This window comes from Pristiophorus japonicus, unplaced genomic scaffold, assembly GCF_044704955.1.
Source record: "Pristiophorus japonicus isolate sPriJap1 unplaced genomic scaffold, sPriJap1.hap1 HAP1_SCAFFOLD_99, whole genome shotgun sequence".
Taxonomy (NCBI): Eukaryota; Metazoa; Chordata; class Chondrichthyes; family Pristiophoridae; genus Pristiophorus; species Pristiophorus japonicus.
In genome coordinates, this window is record NW_027254919.1 from 1,755,001 (window position 1) to 1,777,500 (window position 22,500).

General features: G+C 41.6%; 17 non-coding genes across 17 annotated transcripts; all 17 read right to left on the reverse strand.

The window, feature by feature from the left end:
* Window positions 1–142: 142 nt before the first annotated feature.
* trnaq-cug (transfer RNA glutamine (anticodon CUG)) lies at window positions 143–214 on the reverse strand. Its single transcript has one exon. It is a non-coding gene; the product is annotated as a tRNA-Gln (tRNA).
* A 1,230-nt stretch (window positions 215–1,444) lies between these two features.
* On the reverse strand, window positions 1,445–1,516 carry trnaq-cug (transfer RNA glutamine (anticodon CUG)). Its single transcript has one exon. It is a non-coding gene; the product is annotated as a tRNA-Gln (tRNA).
* Window positions 1,517–2,737: 1,221 nt separating this feature from the next.
* On the reverse strand, window positions 2,738–2,809 carry trnaq-cug (transfer RNA glutamine (anticodon CUG)). Its single transcript has one exon. It is a non-coding gene; the product is annotated as a tRNA-Gln (tRNA).
* Window positions 2,810–4,030: 1,221 nt separating this feature from the next.
* On the reverse strand, window positions 4,031–4,102 carry trnaq-cug (transfer RNA glutamine (anticodon CUG)). The gene has a single exon. It is a non-coding gene; the product is annotated as a tRNA-Gln (tRNA).
* A 1,221-nt stretch (window positions 4,103–5,323) lies between these two features.
* On the reverse strand, window positions 5,324–5,395 carry trnaq-cug (transfer RNA glutamine (anticodon CUG)). Its single transcript has one exon. It is a non-coding gene; the product is annotated as a tRNA-Gln (tRNA).
* Window positions 5,396–6,616: 1,221 nt separating this feature from the next.
* Window positions 6,617–6,688, reverse strand: trnaq-cug (transfer RNA glutamine (anticodon CUG)). The gene has a single exon. It is a non-coding gene; the product is annotated as a tRNA-Gln (tRNA).
* Window positions 6,689–7,909: 1,221 nt separating this feature from the next.
* trnaq-cug (transfer RNA glutamine (anticodon CUG)) lies at window positions 7,910–7,981 on the reverse strand. The gene has a single exon. It is a non-coding gene; the product is annotated as a tRNA-Gln (tRNA).
* Window positions 7,982–9,202: 1,221 nt separating this feature from the next.
* On the reverse strand, window positions 9,203–9,274 carry trnaq-cug (transfer RNA glutamine (anticodon CUG)). The gene has a single exon. It is a non-coding gene; the product is annotated as a tRNA-Gln (tRNA).
* Window positions 9,275–10,495: 1,221 nt separating this feature from the next.
* Window positions 10,496–10,567, reverse strand: trnaq-cug (transfer RNA glutamine (anticodon CUG)). The gene has a single exon. It is a non-coding gene; the product is annotated as a tRNA-Gln (tRNA).
* Window positions 10,568–11,788: 1,221 nt separating this feature from the next.
* Window positions 11,789–11,860, reverse strand: trnaq-cug (transfer RNA glutamine (anticodon CUG)). Its single transcript has one exon. It is a non-coding gene; the product is annotated as a tRNA-Gln (tRNA).
* A 1,855-nt stretch (window positions 11,861–13,715) lies between these two features.
* On the reverse strand, window positions 13,716–13,787 carry trnaq-cug (transfer RNA glutamine (anticodon CUG)). Its single transcript has one exon. It is a non-coding gene; the product is annotated as a tRNA-Gln (tRNA).
* A 1,221-nt stretch (window positions 13,788–15,008) lies between these two features.
* Window positions 15,009–15,080, reverse strand: trnaq-cug (transfer RNA glutamine (anticodon CUG)). Its single transcript has one exon. It is a non-coding gene; the product is annotated as a tRNA-Gln (tRNA).
* A 1,221-nt stretch (window positions 15,081–16,301) lies between these two features.
* Window positions 16,302–16,373, reverse strand: trnaq-cug (transfer RNA glutamine (anticodon CUG)). Its single transcript has one exon. It is a non-coding gene; the product is annotated as a tRNA-Gln (tRNA).
* A 1,220-nt stretch (window positions 16,374–17,593) lies between these two features.
* Window positions 17,594–17,665, reverse strand: trnaq-cug (transfer RNA glutamine (anticodon CUG)). The gene has a single exon. It is a non-coding gene; the product is annotated as a tRNA-Gln (tRNA).
* Window positions 17,666–18,886: 1,221 nt separating this feature from the next.
* On the reverse strand, window positions 18,887–18,958 carry trnaq-cug (transfer RNA glutamine (anticodon CUG)). The gene has a single exon. It is a non-coding gene; the product is annotated as a tRNA-Gln (tRNA).
* A 1,221-nt stretch (window positions 18,959–20,179) lies between these two features.
* trnaq-cug (transfer RNA glutamine (anticodon CUG)) lies at window positions 20,180–20,251 on the reverse strand. The gene has a single exon. It is a non-coding gene; the product is annotated as a tRNA-Gln (tRNA).
* A 1,220-nt stretch (window positions 20,252–21,471) lies between these two features.
* trnaq-cug (transfer RNA glutamine (anticodon CUG)) lies at window positions 21,472–21,543 on the reverse strand. The gene has a single exon. It is a non-coding gene; the product is annotated as a tRNA-Gln (tRNA).
* Between the last annotated feature and the right edge of the window lie 957 nt (window positions 21,544–22,500).

Below are 22,500 nucleotides of genomic sequence, written 5' to 3' on the forward strand. Positions count from 1 at the left end.
GAACAGCTCACTGCCGGTTGAACACACGATTTGAAAACTCGACTTGCAGATCAAGCATCAATGACAAAGGCAACAAAACTGCCAAACAGCAGCCTTCTACATGCTTGGTCCAAATTTTCAGCAGCTGGGACGACAAACATTCAGGTTCCACCGAGATTTGAACTCGGATCGCTGGATTCAGAGTCCAGAGTGCTCACCATTACACCATGGAACCAACTATGCCAAAACATTTGAAAGCTTTCTCAAAATCTGCCAAATCAATTCCAACATTACACTTTGGATTGTCCTTTTTGCATTCACAGCGTCAGTTTCACCGATTTACGGTCTGTTAATTATCGATGCAGAGCAATTCACACAGATGCCATTGAGGCAATGGCTTCTCATAATATCTGTTTCTGTTTCACACTGTTCAGCACAGATTGTACTTCAGTCTTGCCAGGTAAAACGTGCGTTGGCATTGCAATGCATTCATGCATGATGCTTGGCATGAAAAGAAAATGCAACGTTTTGTTGAGTGCAAACCATATACTGCATGCATTTCAAAAGGCGTTGCATTTATTCATCCTGAGGAATGCATATTGCACAGATAATCTCAGCACACATTATGCAGCATGAAACAGCAAACAAATTTTTCCTCTGCTGATTGGAACAGGGAACTGCCGGTTGAACACACGATTTGAAAACTCGACTTGCAGATCAAGCATCAATGTCAAAAGCAACAAATCTGCAAACCTGCAGTTTTTTACTTGTTTGACCTGAATTTCCAGCAGCTGGGACAACAAGCATTCAGGCTCCCCTGAGATTTGAACCAGGATTGCTAGAGTTTAGAGTCCAGAGTGCTCACCATTTCACCATGGAATCAACTACGGTCGCCCATTTGAAACATTCCTCAAAATCTACAAAATCAACTCCAACATTACACTTTGGATTGAAATTTTTGCATTCACAGCGTCAGTTTCACCTATTTACGGTCTGTTAATTATCAATGCAGAGCAATTCACACAGATGCCGTTGAGGCTATGAGTTCTCAAATAGCTGTTTCTGTTTCACACTGTTCAGCATAGATTGTACCTCAGTCTTGGCAGGTAAAACGTGCGTTGGCATTGCAATGCATTCATGCAAAATGCTTGGCATGAAAAGAAAATTCAACGTTTTGTTGAGTGCAAACCATGTACTGCATGCATTTCAAAAGGCGTTGCATTTATTCATCCTGAGGAATGCATATTGCACAGATAATCTCAGCACACATTATGCAGGCAAAGGCAGCATGAAACAGCAAACTAATTTTTCCTCTGCTGATTGGAACAGGTAACTGCCGGTTGAACACACGATTTGAAAACTCGACTTGCAGATCAAGCATCAATGACAAAGGCAACAAAACTGCCAAACAGCAGCCTTCTACATGCTTGGTCTAAATTTTCAGCAGCTGGGTCAACAAACATTCAGGTTCCACCGAGATTTGAACTCGGATCGCTGGATTCAGAGTCCAGAGTGCTCACCATTACACCATGGAACCAACTATGCCAAAACATTTGAAAGCTTTCTCAAAATCTGCCAAATCAATTCCAACATTACACTTTGGATTGTCCTTTTTGCATTCACAGCGTCAGTTTCACCGATTTACGGTCTGTTAATTATCGATGCAGAGCAATTCACACAGATGCCGTTGAGGCAATGGCTTCTCATAATATCTGTTTCTCTTTCACACTGTTCAGCACAGATTGTACTTCAGTCTTGGCAGGTAAAACGTGCGTTGGCATTGCAATGCATTCATGCATAATGCTTGGCATGAAAAGAAAATGCAACGTTTTGTTGAGTGCAAACCATGTACTGCATGCATTTCAAAAGGCGTTGCATTTATTCATCCTGAGGAATGCCTATTGCACAGATAATCTCAGCACACATTATGCAGCATGAAACAGCAAACTAATTTTTCCTCTGCTGATTGGAACAGGGAACTGCCAGTTGAACACACGATTTGAAAACTCGACTTGCAGATCAAGCATCAATGTCAAAGGCAACAAATCTGCAAACCTGCAGTTTTTTACTTGTTTGACCTGAATTTCCAGCAGCTGGGACAACAAGCATTCAGGCTCCCCTGAGATTTGAACGAGGATTGCTCGAGTTTAGAGTCCAGAGTGCTCACCATTTCACCATGGAATCAACTACGGTCGCCCATTTGAAACATTCCTCAAAATCTACAAAATCAACTCCAACATTACACTTTGGATTGATATTTTTGCATTCACAGCGTCAGTTTCACCTATTTACGGTCTGTTAATTATCGATGCAGAGCAATTCACACAGATGCCGTTGAGGCTATGGGTTCTCAAATAGCTGTTTCTGTTTCAAACTGTTCAGCACAGATTGTACTTCAGTCTTGCCAGGTAAAACGTGTGTTAGCATTGCAATGCATTCATGCAAAATGCTTGGCATGAAAAGAAAATGCAACGTTTTGTTGAGTGCAATCCATGCATTTCAAAAGGCATTGCGTTTATTCATGCTGCGGAGTGCATATTGCACAGATAATCTCAGCACACATTGTGCAGGCAAAGGCAGCATTAAACAGCAAACTAATTTCTACTCTGCTGATTGGAACAGGTAACTGCCGGTTGAACACACGATTTGAAAACTCGACTTGCAGATCAAGCATCAATGACAAAGTCAATAAAACTGCCAAACAGCAGCCTTCTACATGCTTGGTCCAAATTTTCAGCAGCTGGGACAACAAACATTCAGGTTCCACCGAGATTTGAACTCGGATCGCTGGATTCAGAGTCCAGAGTGCTCACCATTACACCATGGAACCAACTATGCCACAACATTTGAAAGCTTTCTCAAAATCTGCCAAATCAATTCCAACATTACACTTTGGATTGTCCTTTTTGCATTCACAGCGTCAGTTTCACCGATTTACGGTCTGTTAATTATCGATGCAGAGCAATTCACACAGATGCCGTTGAGGCAATGGCTTCTCATAATATCTGTTTCTGTTTCACACTGTTCAGCACAGATTGTACTTCAGTCTTGCCAGGTAAAACGTGCGTTGGCATTGCAATGCATTCATGCATGATGCTTGGCATGAAAAGAAAATGCAACGTTTTGTTGAGTGCAAACCATGTACTGCATGCATTTCAAAAGGCGTTGCATTTATTCATCCTGAGGAATGCATATTGCACAGATAATCTCAGCACACATTATGCAGCATGAAACAGCAAACTAATTTTTCCTCTGCTGATTGGAACAGGGAACTGCCGGTTGAACACACGATTTGAAAACTCGACTTGCAGATCAAGCATCAATGTCAAAAGCAACAAATCTGCAAACCTGCAGTTTTTTACTTGTTTGACCTGAATTTCCAGCAGCTGGGACAACAAGCATTCAGGCTCCCCTGAGATTTGAACCAGGATTGCTAGAGTTTAGAGTCCAGAGTGCTCACCATTTCACCATGGAATCAACTACGGTCGCCCATTTGAAACATTCCTCAAAATCTACAAAATCAACTCCAACATTACACTTTGGATTGATATTTTTGCATTCACAGCGTCAGTTTCACCTATTTACGGTCTGTTAATTATCGATGCAGAGCAAATCACACAGATGCCGTTGAGGCTATGGGTTCTCAAATAGCTGTTTCTGTTTCAAACTGTTCAGCACAGATTGTACTTCAGTCTTGCCAGGTAAAATGTGTGTTAGCATTGCAATGCATTCATGCAAAATGCTTGGCATGAAAAGAAAATGCAACGTTTTGTTGAGTGCAATCCATGCATTTCAAAAGGCATTGCGTTTATTCATGCTGCGGAGTGCATATTGCACAGATAATCTCAGCACACATTGTGCAGGCAAAGGCAGCATTAAACAGCAAACTAATTTCTACTCTGCTGATTGGAACAGGTAACTGCCGGTTGAACACACGATTTGAAAACTCGACTTGCAGATCAAGCATCAATGACAAAGGCAACAAAACTGCCAAAGAGCAGCCTTCGACATGCTTGGTCCAAATTTTCAGCAGCTGGGACAACAAATATTCAGGTTCCACCGAGATTTGAACTCGGATCGCTGGATTCAGAGTCCAGAGTGCTCACCATTACACCATGGAACCAACTATGCCAAAGCATTTGAAAGCTTTCTCAAAATCTGCCAAATCAATTCCAACATTACACTTTGGATTGTCCTTTTTGCATTCACAGCGTCAGTTTCACCGATTTACGGTCTGTTAATTATCGATGCAGAGCAATTCACACAGATGCCGTTGAGGCAATGGCTTCTCATAATATCTGTTTCTGTTTCACACTGTTCAGCACAGATTGCACTTCAGTCTTGCCAGGTAAAACGTGCGTTGGCATTGCAATGCATTCATGCATCATGCTTGGCATGAAAAGAAAATGCAACGTTTTGTTGAGTGCAAACCATGTACTGCATGCATTTCAAAAGGCGTTGCATTTATTCATCCTGAGGAATGCATATTGCACAGATAATCTCAGCACACATTATGCAGCATGAAACAGCAAACTAATTTTTCCTCTGCTGATTGGAACAGGGAACTGCCGGTTGAACACACGATTTGAAAACTCGACTTGCAGATCAAGCATCAATGTCAAAAGCAACAAATCTGCAAACCTGCAGTTTTTTACTTGTTTGACCTGAATTTCCAGCAGCTGGGACAACAAGCATTCAGGCTCCCCTGAGATTTGAACCAGGATTGCTAGAGTTTGGAGTCCAGAGTGCTCACCATTTCACCATGGAATTAACTACGGTCGCCCATTTGAAACATTCCTCAAAATCTACAAAATCAACTCCAACATTACACTTTGGATTGATATTTTTGCATTCACAGCGTCAGTTTCACCTATTTACGGTCTGTTAATTATCGATGCAGAGCAATTCACACAGATGCCGTTGAGGCTATGGGTTCTCAAATAGCTGTTTCTGTTTCAAACTGTTCAGCACAGATTGTACTTCAGTCTTGCCAGCTAAGACGCGTGTTAGCATTGCAATGCATTCATGCAAAATGCTTGGCATGAAAAGAAAATGCAACGTTTTGTTGAGTGCAATCCATGCATTTCAAAAGGCATTGCGTTTATTCATGCTGCGGAGTGCATATTGCACAGATAATCTCAGCACACATTGTGCAGGCAAAGGCAGCATTAAACAACAAACTAATTTCTACTCTGCTGATTGGAACAGCTCACTGCCGGTTGAACACACGATTTGAAAACTCGACTTGCAGATCAAGCATCAATGACAAAGGCAACAAAACTGCCAAACAGCAGCCTTCTACATGCTTGGTCCAAATTTTCAGCAGCTGGGACAACAAACATTCAGGTTCCACCGAGATTTGAACTCGGATCGCTGGATTCAGAGTCCAGAGTGCTCACCATTACACCATGGAACCAACTATGCCAAAACATTTGAAAGCTTTCTCAAAATCTGCCAAATCAATTCCAACATTACACTTTGGATTGTCCTTTTTGCATTCACAGCGTCAGTTTCACCGATTTACGGTCTGTTAATTATCGATGCAGAGCAATTCACACAGATGCCATTGAGGCAATGGCTTCTCATAATATCTGTTTCTGTTTCACACTGTTCAGCACAGATTGTACTTCAGTCTTGCCAGGTAAAACGTGCGTTGGCATTGCAATGCATTCATGCATGATGCTTGGCATGAAAAGAAAATGCAACGTTTTGTTGAGTGCAAACCATATACTGCATGCATTTCAAAAGGCGTTGCATTTATTCATCCTGAGGAATGCATATTGCACAGATAATCTCAGCACACATTATGCAGCATGAAACAGCAAACAAATTTTTCCTCTGCTGATTGGAACAGGGAACTGCCGGTTGAACACACGATTTGAAAACTCGACTTGCAGATCAAGCATCAATGTCAAAAGCAACAAATCTGCAAACCTGCAGTTTTTTACTTGTTTGACCTGAATTTCCAGCAGCTGGGACAACAAGCATTCAGGCTCCCCTGAGATTTGAACCAGGATTGCTAGAGTTTAGAGTCCAGAGTGCTCACCATTTCACCATGGAATCAACTACGGTTGCCCATTTGAAACATTCCTCAAAATCTACAAAATCAACTCCAACATTACACTTTGGATTGATATTTTTGCATTCACAGCGTCAGTTTCACCTATTTACGGTCTGTTAATTATCGATGCAGAGCAAATCACACAGATGCCGTTGAGGCTATGGGTTCTCAAATAGCTGTTTCTGTTTCAAACTGTTCAGCACAGATTGTACTTCAGTCTTGCCAGGTAAAACGTGTGTTAGCATTGCAATGCATTCATGCAAAATGCTTGGCATGAAAAGAAAATGCAACGTTTTGTTGAGTGCAATCCATGCATTTCAAAAGGCATTGCGTTTATTCATGCTGCGGAGTGCATATTGCACAGATAATCTCAGCACACATTGTGCAGGCAAAGGCAGCATAATACAGCAAACTAATTTCTACTCTGCTGATTGGAACAGGTAACTGCCGGTTGAACACACGATTTGAAAACTCGACTTGCAGATCAAGCATCAATGATAAAGGCAACAAAACTGCCAAAGAGCAGCCTTCGACATGCTTGGTCCAAATTTTCAGCAGCTGGGACAACAAATATTCAGGTTTCACCGAGATTTGAACTCAGATCACTGGATTCAGAGTCCAGAGTGCTCACCATTACACCATGGAACCAACTATGCCAAAACATTTGAAAGCTTTCTCAAAATCTGCCAAATCAATTCCAACATTACACTTTGGATTGTCCTTTTTGCATTCACAGCGTCAGTTTCACCGATTTACGGTCTGTTAATTATCGATGCAGAGCAATTCACACAGATGCCGTTGAGGCAATGGCTTCTCATAATATCTGTTTCTGTTTCACACTGTTCAGCACAGATTGTACTTCAGTCTTGCCAGGTAAAACGTGCGTTGGCATTGCAATGCATTCATGCATGATGCTTGGCATGAAAAGAAAATGCAACGTTTTGTTGAGTGCAAACCATGTACTGCATGCATTTCAAAAGGCGTTGCATTTATTCATCCTGAGGAATGCATATTGCACAGATAATCTCAGCACACATTATGCAGCATGAAACAGCAAACTAATTTTTCCTCTGCTGATTGGAACAGGGAACTGCCGGTTGAACACACGATTTGAAAACTCGACTTGCAGATCAAGCATCAATGTCAAAGGCAACAAAACTGCAAACCTGCAGTTTTTTACTTGTTTGACCTGAATTTCCAGCAGCTGGGACAACAAGCATTCAGGCTCCCCTGAGATTTGAACCAGGATTGCTAGAGTTTAGAGTCCAGAGTGCTCACCATTTCACCATGGAATCAACTACGGTCGCCCATTTGAAACATTCCTCAAAATCTACAAAATCAACTCCAACATTACACTTTGGATTGATATTTTTGCATTCACAGCGTCAGTTTCACCTATTTACGGTCTGTTAATTATCGATGCAGAGCAAATCACACAGATGCCGTTGAGGCTATGGGTTCTCAAATAGCTGTTTCTGTTTCAAACTGTTCAGCACAGATTGTACTTCAGTCTTGCCAGGTAAAATGTGTGTTAGCATTGCAATGCATTCATGCAAAATGCTTGGCATGAAAAGAAAATGCAACGTTTTGTTGAGTGCAATCCATGCATTTCAAAAGGCATTGCGTTTATTCATGCTGCGGAGTGCATATTGCACAGATAATCTCAGCACACATTGTGCAGGCAAAGGCAGCATTAAACAACAAACTAATTTCTACTCTGCTGATTGGAACAGCTCACTGCCGGTTGAACACACGATTTGAAAACTCGACTTGCAGATCAAGCATCAATGACAAAGGCAACAAAACTGCCAAACAGCAGCCTTCTACATGCTTGGTCCAAATTTTCAGCAGCTGGGACAACAAACATTCAGGTTCCACCGAGATTTAAACTCGGATCGCTGGATTCAGAGTCCAGAGTGCTCACCATTACACCATGGAACCAACTATGCCAAAACATTTGAAAGCTTTCTCAAAATCTGCCAAATCAATTCCAACATTACACTTTGGATTGTCCTTTTTGCATTCACAGCGTCAGTTTCACCGATTTACGGTCTGTTAATTATCGATGCAGAGCAATTCACACAGATGCCGTTGAGGCAATGGCTTCTCATAATATCTGTTTCTGTTTCACACTGTTCAGCACAGATTGTACTTCAGTCTTGCCAGGTAAAACGTGCGTTGGCATTGCAATGCATTCATGCATGATGCTTGGCATGAAAAGAAAATGCAACGTTTTGTTGAGTGCAAACCATGTACTGCATGCATTTCAAAAGGCGTTGCATTTATTCATCCTGAGGAATGCATATTGCACAGATAATCTCAGCACACATTATGCAGCATGAAACAGCAAACTAATTTTTCCTCTGCTGATTGGAACAGGGAACTGCCGGTTGAACACACGATTTGAAAACTCGACTTGCAGATCAAGCATCAATGTCAAAAGCAACAAATCTGCAAACCTGCAGTTTTTTACTTGTTTGACCTGAATTTCCAGCAGCTGGGACAACAAGCATTCAAGCTCCCCTGAGATTTGAACCAGGATTGCTAGAGTTTAGAGTCCAGAGTGCTCACCATTTCACCATGGAATCAACTACGGTCGCCCATTTGAAACATTCCTCAAAATCTACAAAATCAACTCCAACATTACACTTTGGATTGATATTTTTGCATTCACAGCGTCAGTTTCACCTATTTACGGTCTGTTAATTATCGATGCAGAGCAAATCACACAGATGCCATTGAGGCTTTGGGTTCTCAAATAGCTGTTTCTGTTTCAAACTGTTCAGCACAGATTGTACTTCAGTCTTGCCAGGTAAAACGTGTGTTAGCATTGCAATGCATTCATGTAAAATGCTTGGCATGAAAAGAAAATGCAACGTTTTGTTGAGTGCAATCCATGCATTTCAAAAGGCATTGCGTTTATTCATGCTGCGGAGTGCATATTGCACAGATAATCTCAGCACACATTGTGCAGGCAAAGGCAGCATTAAACAGCAAACTAATTTCTACTCTGCTGATTGGAACAGGTAACTGCCGGTTGAACACACGATTTGAAAACTCGACTTGCAGATCAAGCATCAATGACAAAGGCAACAAAACTGCCAAAGAGCAGCCTTCGACATGCTTGGTCCAAATTTTCAGCAGCTGGGACAACAAACATTCAGGTTTCACCGAGATTTGAACTCGGATCGCTGGATTCAGAGTCCAGAGTGCTCACCATTACACCATGGAACCAACTATGCCAAAACATTTGAAAGCTTTCTCAAAATCTGCCAAATCAATTCCAACATTACACTTTGGATTGTCCTTTTTGCATTCACAGCGTCAGTTTCACCGATTTACGGTCTGTTAATTATCGATGCAGAGCAATTCACACAGATGCCGTTGAGGCAATGGCTTCTCATAATATCTGTTTCTGTTTCACACTGTTCAGCACAGATTGTACTTCAGTCTTGCCAGGTAAAACGTGCGTTGGCATTGCAATGCATTCATGCATCTGGCTTGGCATGAAAAGAAAATGCAACGTTTTGTTGAGTGCAAACCATGTACTGCATGCATTTCAAAAGGCGTTGCATTTATTCATCCTGAGGAATGCATATTGCACAGATAATCTCAGCACACATTATGCAGCATGAAACAGCAAACTAATTTTTCCTCTGCTGATTGGAACAGGGAACTGCCGGTTGAACACACGATTTGAAAACTCGACTTGCAGATCAAGCATCAATGTCAAAAGCAACAAATCTGCAAACCTGCAGTTTTTTACTTGTTTGACCTGAATTTCCAGCAGCTGGGACAACAAGCATTCAGGCTCCCCTGAGATTTGAACCAGGATTGCTAGAGTTTAGAGTCCAGAGTGCTCACCATTTCACCATGGAATCAACTACGGTCGCCCATTTGAAACATTCCTCAAAATCTACAAAATCAACTCCAACATTACACTTTGGATTGATATTTTTGCATTCACAGCGTCAGTTTCACCTATTTACGGTCTGTTAATTATCGATGCAGAGCAAATCACACAGATGCCGTTGAGGCTATGGGTTCTCAAATAGCTGTTTCTGTTTCAAACTGTTCAGCACAGATTGTACTTCAGTCTTGCCAGGTAAAACGTGTGTTAGCATTGCAATGCATTCATGCAAAATGCTTGGCATGAAAAGAAAATGCAACGTTTTGTTGAGTGCAATCCATGCATTTCAAAAGGCATTGCGTTTATTCATGCTGCGGAGTGCATATTGCACAGATAATCTCAGCACACATTGTGCAGGCAAAGGCAGCATAAAACAGCAAACTAATTTCTACTCTGCTGATTGGAACAGGTAACTGCCGGTTGAACACACGATTTGAAAACTCGACTTGCAGATCAAGCATCAATGATAAAGGCAACAAAACTGCCAAAGAGCAGCCTTCGACATGCTTGGTCCAAATTTTCAGCAGCTGGGACAACAAATATTCAGGTTTCACCGAGATTTGAACTCAGATCGCTGGATTCAGAGTCCAGAGTGCTCACCATTACACCATGGAACCAACTATGCCAAAACATTTGAAAGCTTTCTCAAAATCTGCCAAATCAATTCCAACATTACACTTTGGATTGTCCTTTTTGCATTCACAGCGTCAGTTTCACCGATTTACGGTCTGTTAATTATCGATGCAGAGCAATTCACACAGATGCCGTTGAGGCAATGGCTTCTCATAATATCTGTTTCTGTTTCACACTGTTCAGCACAGATTGTACTTCAGTCTTGCCAGGTAAAACGTGCGTTGGCATTGCAATGCATTCATGCATCATGCTTGGCATGAAAAGAAAATGCAACGTTTTGTTGAGTGCAAACCATGTACTGCATGCATTTCAAAAGGCGTTGCATTTATTCATCCTGAGGAATGCATATTGCACAGATAATCTCAGCACACATTATGCAGCATGAAACAGCAAACTAATTTTTCCTCTGCTGATTGGAACAGGGAACTGCCGGTTGAACACACGATTTGAAAACTCGACTTGCAGATCAAGCATCAATGTCAAAAGCAACAAATCTGCAAACCTGCAGTTTTTTACTTGTTTGACCTGAATTTCCAGCAGCTGGGACAACAAGCATTCAGGCTCCCCTGAGATTTGAACCAGGATTGCTAGAGTTTAGAGTCCAGAGTGCTCACCATTTCACCATGGAATCAACTACGGTCGCCCATTTGAAACATTCCTCAAAATCTACAAAATCAACTCCAACATTACACTTTGGATTGATATTTTTGCATTCACAGCGTCAGTTTCACCTATTTACGGTCTGTTAATTATCGATGCAGAGCAAATCACACAGATGCCGTTGAGGCTATGGGTTCTCAAATAGCTGTTTCTGTTTCAAACTGTTCAGCACAGATTGTAATTCAGTCTTGCCAGGTAAAACGTGTGTTAGCATTGCAATGCATTCATGCAAAATGCTTGGCATGAAAATAAAATGCAACGTTTTGTTGAGTGCAATCCATGCATTTCAAAAGGCATTGCGTTTATTCATGCTGCGGAGTGCATATTGCACAGATAATCTCAGCACACATTGTGCAGGCAAAGGCAGCATAAAACAGCAAACTAATTTCTACTCTGCTGACTGGAACAGGTAACTGCCGGTTGAACACACGATTTGAAAACTCGACTTGCAGATCAAGCATCAATGACAAAGGCAACAAAACTGCCAAACAGCAGCCTTCTACATGCTTGGTCCAAATTTTCAGCAGCTGGGACAACAAACATTCAGGTTCCACCGAGATTTGAACTCGGATCGCTGGATTCAGAGTCCAGAGTGCTCACCATTACACCATGGAACCAACTATGCCAAAACATTTGAAAGCTTTCTCAAAATCTGCCAAATCAATTCCAACATTACACTTTGGATTGTCCTTTTTGCATTCACAGCGTCAGTTTCACCGATTTACGGTCTGTTAATTATCGATGCAGAGCAATTCACACAGATGCCGTTGAGGCAATGGCTTCTCATAATATCTGTTTCTGTTTCACACTGTTCAGCACAGATTGTACTTCAGTCTTGCCAGGTAAAACGTGCGTTGGCATTGCAATGCATTCATGCATGATGCTTGGCATGAAAAGAAAATGCAACGTTTTGTTGAGTGCAAACCATGTACTGCATGCATTTCAAAAGGCGTTGCATTTATTCATCCTGAGGAATGCATATTGCACAGATAATCTCAGCACACATTATGCAGCATGAAACAGCAAACTAATTTTTCCTCTGCTGATTGGAACAGGGAACTGCCGGTTGAACACACGATTTGCAGATCAAGCATCAATGTCAAAGGCAACAAATCTGCAAACCTGCAGTTTTTTACTTGTTTGACCTGAATTTCCAGCAGCTGGGACAACAACCATTCAGGCTCCCCTGAGATTTGAACCAGGATTGCTAGAGTTTAGAGTCCAGAGTGCTCACCATTTCACCATGGAATCAACTACGGTCACCCATTTGAAACATTCCTCAAAATCTACAAAATCAACTCCAACATTACACTTTGGATTGATATTTTTGCATTCACAGCGTCAGTTTCACCTATTTACGGTCTGTTAATTATCGATGCAGAGCAATTCACACAGATGCCGTTGAGGCAATGGCTTCTCATAATATCTGTTTCTGTTTCACACTGTTCAGCACAGATTGTACTTCAGTCTTGCCAGGTAAAACGTGCGTTGGCATTGCAATGCATTCATGCATCATGCTTGGCATGAAAAGAAAATGCAACGTTTTGTTGAGTGCAAACCATGTACTGCATGCATTTCAAAAGGCGTTGCATTTATTCATCCTGAGGAATGCATATTGCACAGATAATCTCAGCACACATTATGCAGCATGAAACAGCAAACTAATTTTTCCTCTGCTGATTGGAACAGGGAACTGCCGGTTGAACACACGATTTGAAAACTCGACTTGCAGATCAAGCATCAATGTCAAAAGCAACAAATCTGCAAACCTGCAGTTTTTTACTTGTTTGACCTGAATTTCCAGCAGCTGGGACAACAAGCATTCAGGCTCCCCTGAGATTTGAACCAGGATTGCTAGAGTTTAGAGTCCAGAGTGCTCACCATTTCACCATTGAATCAACTACGGTCGCCCATTTGAAACATTCCTCAAAATCTACAAAATCAACTCCAACATTACACTTTGGATTGATATTTTTGCATTCACAGCGTCAGTTTCACCTATTTACGGTCTGTTAATTATCGATGCAGAGCAAATCACACAGATGCCGTTGAGGCTATGGGTTCTCAAATAGCTGTTTCTGTTTCAAACTGTTCAGCACAGATTGTACTTCAGTCTTGCCAGGTAAAACGTGTGTTAGCATTGCAATGCATTCATGCAAAATGCTTGGCATGAAAAGAAAATGCAACGTTTTGTTGAGTGCAATCCATGCATTTCAAAAGGCATTGCGTTTATTCATGCTGCGGAGTGCATATTGCACAGATAATCTCAGCACACATTGTGCAGGCAAAGGCAGCATTAAACAGCAAACTAATTTCTACTCTGCTGATTGGAACAGGTAACTGCCGGTTGAACACACGATTTGAAAACTCGACTTGCAGATCAAGCATCAATGACAAAGGCAACAAAACTGCCAAAGAGCAGCCTTCGACATGCTTGGTCCAAATTTTCAGCAGCTGGGACAACAAATATTCAGGTTTCACCGAGATTTGAACTCGGATCGCTGGATTCAGAGTCCAGAGTGCTCACCATTACACCATGGAACCAACTATACCAAAACATTTGAAAGCTTTCTCAAAATCTGCCAAATCAATTCCAACATTACACTTTGGATTGTCCTTTTTGCATTCACAGCGTCAGTTTCACCGATTTACGGTCTGTTAATTATCGATGCAGAGCAATTCACACAGATGCCGTTGAGGCAATGGCTTCTCATAATATCTGTTTCTGTTTCACACTGTTCAGCACAGATTGTACTTCAGTCTTGCCAGGTAAAACGTGCGTTGGCATTGCAATGCATTCATGCATCTGGCTTGGCATGAAAAGAAAATGCAACGTTTTGTTGAGTGCAAACCATGTACTGCATGCATTTCAAAAGGCGTTGCATTTATTCATCCTGAGGAATGCATATTGCACAGATAATCTCAGCACACATTATGCAGCATGAAACAGCAAACTAATTTTTCCTCTGCTGATTGGAACAGGGAACTGCCGGTTGAACACACGATTTGAAAACTCGACTTGCAGATCAAGCATCAATGTCAAAAGCAACAAATCTGCAAACCTGCAGTTTTTTACTTGTTTGACCTGAATTTCCAGCAGCTGGGACAACAAGCATTCAGGCTCCCCTGAGATTTGAACCAGGATTGCTAGAGTTTAGAGTCCAGAGTGCTCACCATTTCACCATGGAATCAACTACGGTCGCCCATTTGAAACATTCCTCAAAATCTACAAAATCAACTCCAACATTACACTTTGGATTGATATTTTTGCATTCACAGCGTCAGTTTCACCTATTTACGGTCTGTTAATTATCGATGCAGAGCAAATCACACAGATGCCGTTGAGGCTATGGGTTCTCAAATAGCTGTTTCTGTTTCAAACTGTTCAGCACAGATTGTACTTCAGTCTTGCCAGGTAAAACGTGTGTTAGCATTGCAATGCATTCATGCAAAATGCTTGGCATGAAAAGAAAATGCAACGTTTTGTTGAGTGCAATCCATGCATTTCAAAAGGCATTGCGTTTATTCATGCTGCGGAGTGCATATTGCACAGATAATCTCAGCACACATTGTGCAGGCAAAGGCAGCATAAAACAGCAAACTAATTTCTACTCTGCTGATTGGAACAGGTAACTGCCGGTTGAACACACGATTTGAAAACTCGACTTGCAGATCAAGCATCAATGATAAAGGCAACAAAACTGCCAAAGAGCAGCCTTCGACATGCTTGGTCCAAATTTTCAGCAGCTGGGACAACAAATATTCAGGTTTCACCGAGATTTGAACTCAGATCGCTGGATTCAGAGTCCAGAGTGCTCACCATTACACCATGGAACCAACTATGCCAAAACATTTGAAAGCTTTCTCAAAATCTGCCAAATCAATTCCAACATTACACTTTGGATTGTCCTTTTTGCATTCACAGCGTCAGTTTCACCGATTTACGGTCTGTTAATTATCGATGCAGAGCAATTCACACAGATGCCGTTGAGGCAATGGCTTCTCATAATATCTGTTTCTGTTTCACACTGTTCAGCACAGATTGTACTTCAGTCTTGCCAGGTAAAACGTGCGTTGGCATTGCAATGCATTCATGCATCATGCTTGGCATGAAAAGAAAATGCAACGTTTTGTTGAGTGCAAACCATGTACTGCATGCATTTCAAAAGGCGTTGCATTTATTCATCCTGAGGAATGCATATTGCACAGATAATCTCAGCACACATTATGCAGCATGAAACAGCAAACTAATTTTTCCTCTGCTGATTGGAACAGGGAACTGCCGGTTGAACACACGATTTGAAAACTCGACTTGCAGATCAAGCATCAATGTCAAAAGCAACAAATCTGCAAACCTGCAGTTTTTTACTTGTTTGACCTGAATTTCCAGCAGCTGGGACAACAAGCATTCAGGCTCCCCTGAGATTTGAACCAGGATTGCTAGAGTTTAGAGTCCAGAGTGCTCACCATTTCACCATGGAATCAACTACGGTCGCCCATTTGAAACATTCCTCAAAATCTACAAAATCAACTCCAACATTACACTTTGGATTGATATTTTTGCATTCACAGCGTCAGTTTCACCTATTTACGGTCTGTTAATTATCGATGCAGAGCAAATCACACAGATGCCGTTGAGGCTATGGGTTCTCAAATAGCTGTTTCTGTTTCAAACTGTTCAGCACAGATTGTAATTCAGTCTTGCCAGGTAAAACGTGTGTTAGCATTGCAATGCATTCATGCAAAATGCTTGGCATGAAAATAAAATGCAACGTTTTGTTGAGTGCAATCCATGCATTTCAAAAGGCATTGCGTTTATTCATGCTGCGGAGTGCATATTGCACAGATAATCTCAGCACACATTGTGCAGGCAAAGGCAGCATAAAACAGCAAACTAATTTCTACTCTGCTGATTGGAACAGGTAACTGCCGGTTGAACACACGATTTGAAAACTCGACTTGCAGATCAAGCATCAATGACAAAGGCAACAAAACTGCCAAACAGCAGCCTTCTACATGCTTGGTCCAAATTTTCAGCAGCTGGGACAACAAACATTCAGGTTCCACCGAGATTTGAACTCGGATCGCTGGATTCAGAGTCCAGAGTGCTCACCATTACACCATGGAACCAACTATGCCAAAACATTTGAAAGCTTTCTCAAAATCTGCCAAATCAATTCCAACATTACACTTTGGATTGTCCTTTTTGCATTCACAGCGTCAGTTTCACCGATTTACGGTCTGTTAATTATCGATGCAGAGCAATTCACACAGATGCCGTTGAGGCAATGGCTTCTCATAATATCTGTTTCTGTTTCACACTGTTCAGCACAGATTGTACTTCAGTCTTGCCAGGTAAAACGTGCGTTGGCATTGCAATGCATTCATGCATGATGCTTGGCATGAAAAGAAAATGCAACGTTTTGTTGAGTGCAAACCATGTACTGCATGCATTTCAAAAGGCGTTGCATTTATTCATCCTGAGGAATGCATATTGCACAGATAATCTCAGCACACATTATGCAGCATGAAACAGCAAACTAATTTTTCCTCTGCTGATTGGAACAGGGAACTGCCGGTTGAACACACGATTTGAAAACTCGACTTGCAGATCAAGCATCAATGTCATGGCAACAAAACTGCAAACCTGCAGTTTTTTACTTGTTTGACCTGAATTTCCAGCAGCTGGGACAACAAGCATTCAGGCTCCCCTGAGATTTGAACCAGGATTGCTAGAGTTTAGAGTCCAGAGTGCTCACCATTTCACCATGGAATCAACTACGGTCGCCCATTTGAAACATTCCTCAAAATCTACAAAATCAACTCCAACATTACACTTTGGATTGATATTTTTGCATTCACAGCGTCAGTTTCACCTATTTACGGTCTGTTAATTATCGATGCAGAGCAAATCACACAGATGCCGTTGAGGCTATGGGTTCTCAAATAGCTGTTTCTGTTTCAAACTGTTCAGCACAGATTGTACTTCAGTCTTGCCAGGTAAAACGTGTGTTAGCATTGCAATGCATTCATGCAAAATGCTTGGCATGAAAAGAAAATGCAACGTTTTGTTGAGTGCAATCCATGCATTTCAAAAGGCATTGCGTTTATTCATGCTGCGGAGTGCATATTGCACAGATAATCTCAGCACACATTGTGCAGGCAAAGGCAGCATTAAACAACAAACTAATTTCTACTCTGCTGATTGGAACAGCTCACTGCCGGTTGAACACACGATTTGAAAACTCGACTTGCAGATCAAGCATCAATGACAAAGGCAACAAAACTGCCAAACAGCAGCCTTCTACATGCTTGGTCCAAATTTTCAGCAGCTGGGACAACAAACATTCAGGTTCCACCGAGATTTAAACTCGGATCGCTGGATTCAGAGTCCAGAGTGCTCACCATTACACCATGGAACCAACTATGCCAAAACATTTGAAAGCTTTCTCAAAATCTGCCAAATCAATTCCAACATTACACTTTGGATTGTCCTTTTTGCATTCACAGCGTCAGTTTCACCGATTTACGGTCTGTTAATTATCGATGCAGAGCAATTCACACAGATGCCGTTGAGGCAATGGCTTCTCATAATATCTGTTTCTGTTTCACACTGTTCAGCACAGATTGTACTTCAGTCTTGCCAGGTAAAACGTGCGTTGGCATTGCAATGCATTCATGCATGATGCTTGGCATGAAAAGAAAATGCAACGTTTTGTTGAGTGCAAACCATGTACTGCATGCATTTCAAAAGGCGTTGCATTTATTCATCCTGAGGAATGCATATTGCACAGATAATCTCAGCACACATTATGCAGCATGAAACAGCAAACTAATTTTTCCTCTGCTGATTGGAACAGGGAACTGCCGGTTGAACACACGATTTGAAAACTCGACTTGCAGATCAAGCATCAATGTCAAAGGCAACAAATCTGCAAACCTGCAGTTTTTTACTTGTTTGACCTGAATTTCCAGCAGCTGGGACAACAACCATTCAGGCTCCCCTGAGATTTGAACCAGGATTGCTAGAGTTTAGAGTCCAGAGTGCTCACCATTTCACCATGGAATCAACTACGGTCACCCATTTGAAACATTCCTCAAAATCTACAAAATCAACTCCAACATTACACTTTGGATTGATATTTTTGCATTCACAGCGTCAGTTTCACCTATTTACGGTCTGTTAATTATCGATGCAGAGCAAATCACACAGATGCCGTTGAGGCTATGGGTTCTCAAATAGCTGTTTCTGTTTCAAACTGTTCAGCACAGATTGTACTTCAGTCTTGCCAGGTAAAACGTGTGTTAGCATTGCAATGCATTCATGCAAAATGCTTGGCATGAAAAGAAAATGCAACGTTTTGTTGAGTGCAATCCATGCATTTCAAAAGGCATTGCGTTTATTCATGCTGCGGAGTGCATATTGCACAGATAATCTCAGCACACATTGTGCAGGCAAAGGCAGCATTCAACAACAAACTAATTTCTACTCTGCTGATTGGAACAGCTCACTGCCGGTTGAACACACGATTTGAAAACTCGACTTGCAGATCAAGCATCAATGACAAAGGCAACAAAACTGCCAAACAGCAGCCTTCGACATGCTTGGTCCAAATTTTCAGCAGCTGGGACAACAAACATTCAGGTTCTACCGAGATTTGAACTCGGATCGCTGGATTCAGAGTCCAGAGTGCTCACCATTACACCATGGAACCAACTATGCCAAAACATTTGAAAGCTTTCTCAAAATCTGCCAAATCAATTCCAACATTACACTTTGGATTGTCCTTTTTGCATTCACAGCGTCAGTTTCACCGATTTACGGTCTGTTAATTATCGATGCAGAGCAATTCACACAGATGCCGTTGAGGCAATGGCTTCTCATAATATCTGTTTCTGTTTCACACTGTTCAGCACAGATTGTACTTCAGTCTTGCCAGGTAAAACGTGCGTTGGCATTGCAATGCATTCATGCATCATGCTTGGCATGAAAAGAAAATGCAACGTTTTGTTGAGTGCAAACCATGTACTGCATGCATTTCAAAAGGCGTTGCATTTATTCATCCTGAGGAATGCATATTGCACAGATAATCTCAGCACACATTATGCAGCATGAAACAGCAAACTAATTTTTCCTCTGCTGATTGGAACAGGGAACTGCCGGTTGAACACACGATTTGAAAACTCGACTTGCAGATCAAGCATCAATGTCAAAAGCAACAAATCTGCAAACCTGCAGTTTTTTACTTGTTTGACCTGAATTTCCAGCAGCTGGGACAACAAGCATTCAGGCTCCCCTGAGATTTGAACCAGGATTGCTAGAGTTTAGAGTCCAGAGTGCTCACCATTTCACCATTGAATCAACTACGGTCGCCCATTTGAAACATTCCTCAAAATCTACAAAATCAACTCCAACATTACACTTTGGATTGATATTTTTGCATTCACAGCGTCAGTTTCACCTATTTACGGTCTGTTAATTATCGATGCAGAGCAAATCACACAGATGCCGTTGAGGCTTTGGGTTCTCAAATAGCTGTTTCTGTTTCAAACTGTTCAGCACAGATTGTACTTCAGTCTTGCCAGGTAAAACGTGTGTTAGCATTGCAATGCATTCATGCAAAATGCTTGGCATGAAAAGAAAATGCAACGTTTTGTTGAGTGCAATCCATGCATTTCAAAAGGCATTGCGTTTATTCATGCTGCGGAGTGCATATTGCACAGATAATCTCAGCACACATTGTGCAGGCAAAGGCAGCATTAAACAGCAAACTAATTTCTACTCTGCTGATTGGAACAGGTAACTGCCGGTTGAACACACGATTTGAAAACTCGACTTGCAGATCAAGCATCAATGACAAAGGCAACAAAACTGCCAAAGAGCAGCCTTCGACATGCTTGGTCCAAATTTTCAGCAGCTGGGACAACAAATATTCAGGTTTCACCGAGATTTGAACTCGGATCGCTGGATTCAGAGTCCAGAGTGCTCACCATTACACCATGGAACCAACTATGCCAAAACATTTGAAAGCTTTCTCAAAATCTGCCAAATCAATTCCAACATTACACTTTGGATTGTCCTTTTTGCATTCACAGCGTCAGTTTCACCTCTTTACGGTCTGTTAATTATCGATGCAGAGCAATTCACACAGATGCCGTTGAGGCAATGGCTTCTCATAATATCTGTTTCTGTTTCACACTGTTCAGCACAGATTGTACTTCAGTCTTGCCAGGTAAAACGTGCGTTGGCATTGCAATGCATTCATGCATCATGCTTGGCATGAAAAGAAAATGCAACGTTTTGTTGAGTGCAAACCATGTACTGCATGCATTTCAAAAGGCGTTGCATTTATTCATCCTGAGGAATGCATATTGCACAGATAATCTCAGCACACATTATGCAGCATGAAACAGCAAACTAATTTTTCCTCTGCTGATTGGAACAGGGAACTGCCGGTTGAACACACGATTTGAAAACTCGACTTGCAGATCAAGCATCAATGTCAAAGGCAACAAAACTGCAAACCTGCAGTTTTTTACTTGTTTGACCTGAATTTCCAGCAGCTGGGACAACAACCATTCAGGCTCCCCTGAGATTTGAACCAGGATTGCTAGAGTTTAGAGTCCAGAGTGCTCACCATTTCACCATGGAATCAACTACGGTCACCCATTGAAACATTCCTCAAAATCTACAAAATCAACTCCAACATTACACTTTGGATTGATATTTTTGCATTCACAGCGTCAGTTTCACCTATTTACGGTCTGTTAATTATCGATGCAGAGCAAATCACACAGATGCCGTTGAGGCTATGGGTTCTCAAATAGCTGTTTCTGTTTCAAACTGTTCAGCACAGATTGTACTTCAGTCTTGCCAGGTAAAACGTGTGTTAGCATTGCAATGCATTCATGCAAAATGCTTGGCATGAAAAGAAAATGCAACGTTTTGTTGAGTGCAATCCATGCATTTCAAAAGGCATTGCGTTTATTCATGCTGCGGAGTGCATATTGCACAGATAATCTCAGCACACATTGTGCAGGCAAAGGCAGCATTAAACAACAAACTAATTTCTGCTCTGCTGATTGGAACAGCTCACTGCCGGTTGAACACACGATTTGAAAACTCGACTTGCAGATTAAGCATCAATGACAAAGGCAACAAAACTGCCAAACAGCAGCCTTCGACATGCTTGGTCCAAATTTTCAGCAGCTGGGACAACAAACATTCAGGTTCCACTGAGATTTGAACTCAGATCGCTGGATTCAGAGTCCAGAGTGCTCACCATTACACCATGGAACCAACTATGCCAAAACATTTGAAAGCTTTCTCAAAATCTTCCAAATCAATTCCAACATTACACTTTGGATTGTCCTTTTTGCATTCACAGCGTCAGTTTCACCGATTTACGGTCTGTTAATTATCGATGCAGAGCAATTCACACAGATGCCGTTGAGGCAATGGCTTCTCATAATATCTGTTTCTGTTTCACACTGTTCAGCACAGATTGTACTTCAGTCTTGCCAGGTAAAACGTGCGTTGGCATTGCAATGCATTCATGCATGATGCTTGGCATGAAAAGAAAATGCAACGTTTTGTTGAGTGCAAACCATGTACTGCATGCATTTCAAAAGGCGTTGCATTTATTCATCCTGAGGAATGCATATTGCACAGATAATCTCAGCACACATTATGCAGCATGAAACAGCAAACTAATTTTTCCTCTGCAGATTGGAACAGGGAACTGCCGGTTGAACACACGATTTGAAAACTCGACTTGCAGATCAAGCATCAATGTCAAAAGCAACAAATCTGCAAACCTGCAGTTTTTTACTTGTTTGACCTGAATTTCCAGCAGCTGGGACAACAAGCATTCAGGCTCCCCTGAGATTTGAACCAGGATTGCTAGAGTTTAGAGTCCAGAGTGCTCACCATTTAACCATGGAATCAACTACGGTCGCCCATTTGAAACATTCCTCAAAATCTACAAAATCAACTCCAACATTACACTTTGGATTGATATTTTTGCATTCACAGCGTCAGTTTCACCTATTTACGGTCTGTTAATTATCGATGCAGAGCAAATCACACAGATGCCGTTGAGGCTATGGGTTCTCAAATAGCTGTTTCTGTTTCAAACTGTTCAGCACAGATTGTACTTCAGTCTTGCCAGGTAAAACGTGTGTTAGCATTGCAATGCATTCATGCAAAATGCTTGGCATGAAAAGAAAATGCAACGTTTTGTTGAGTGCAATCCAT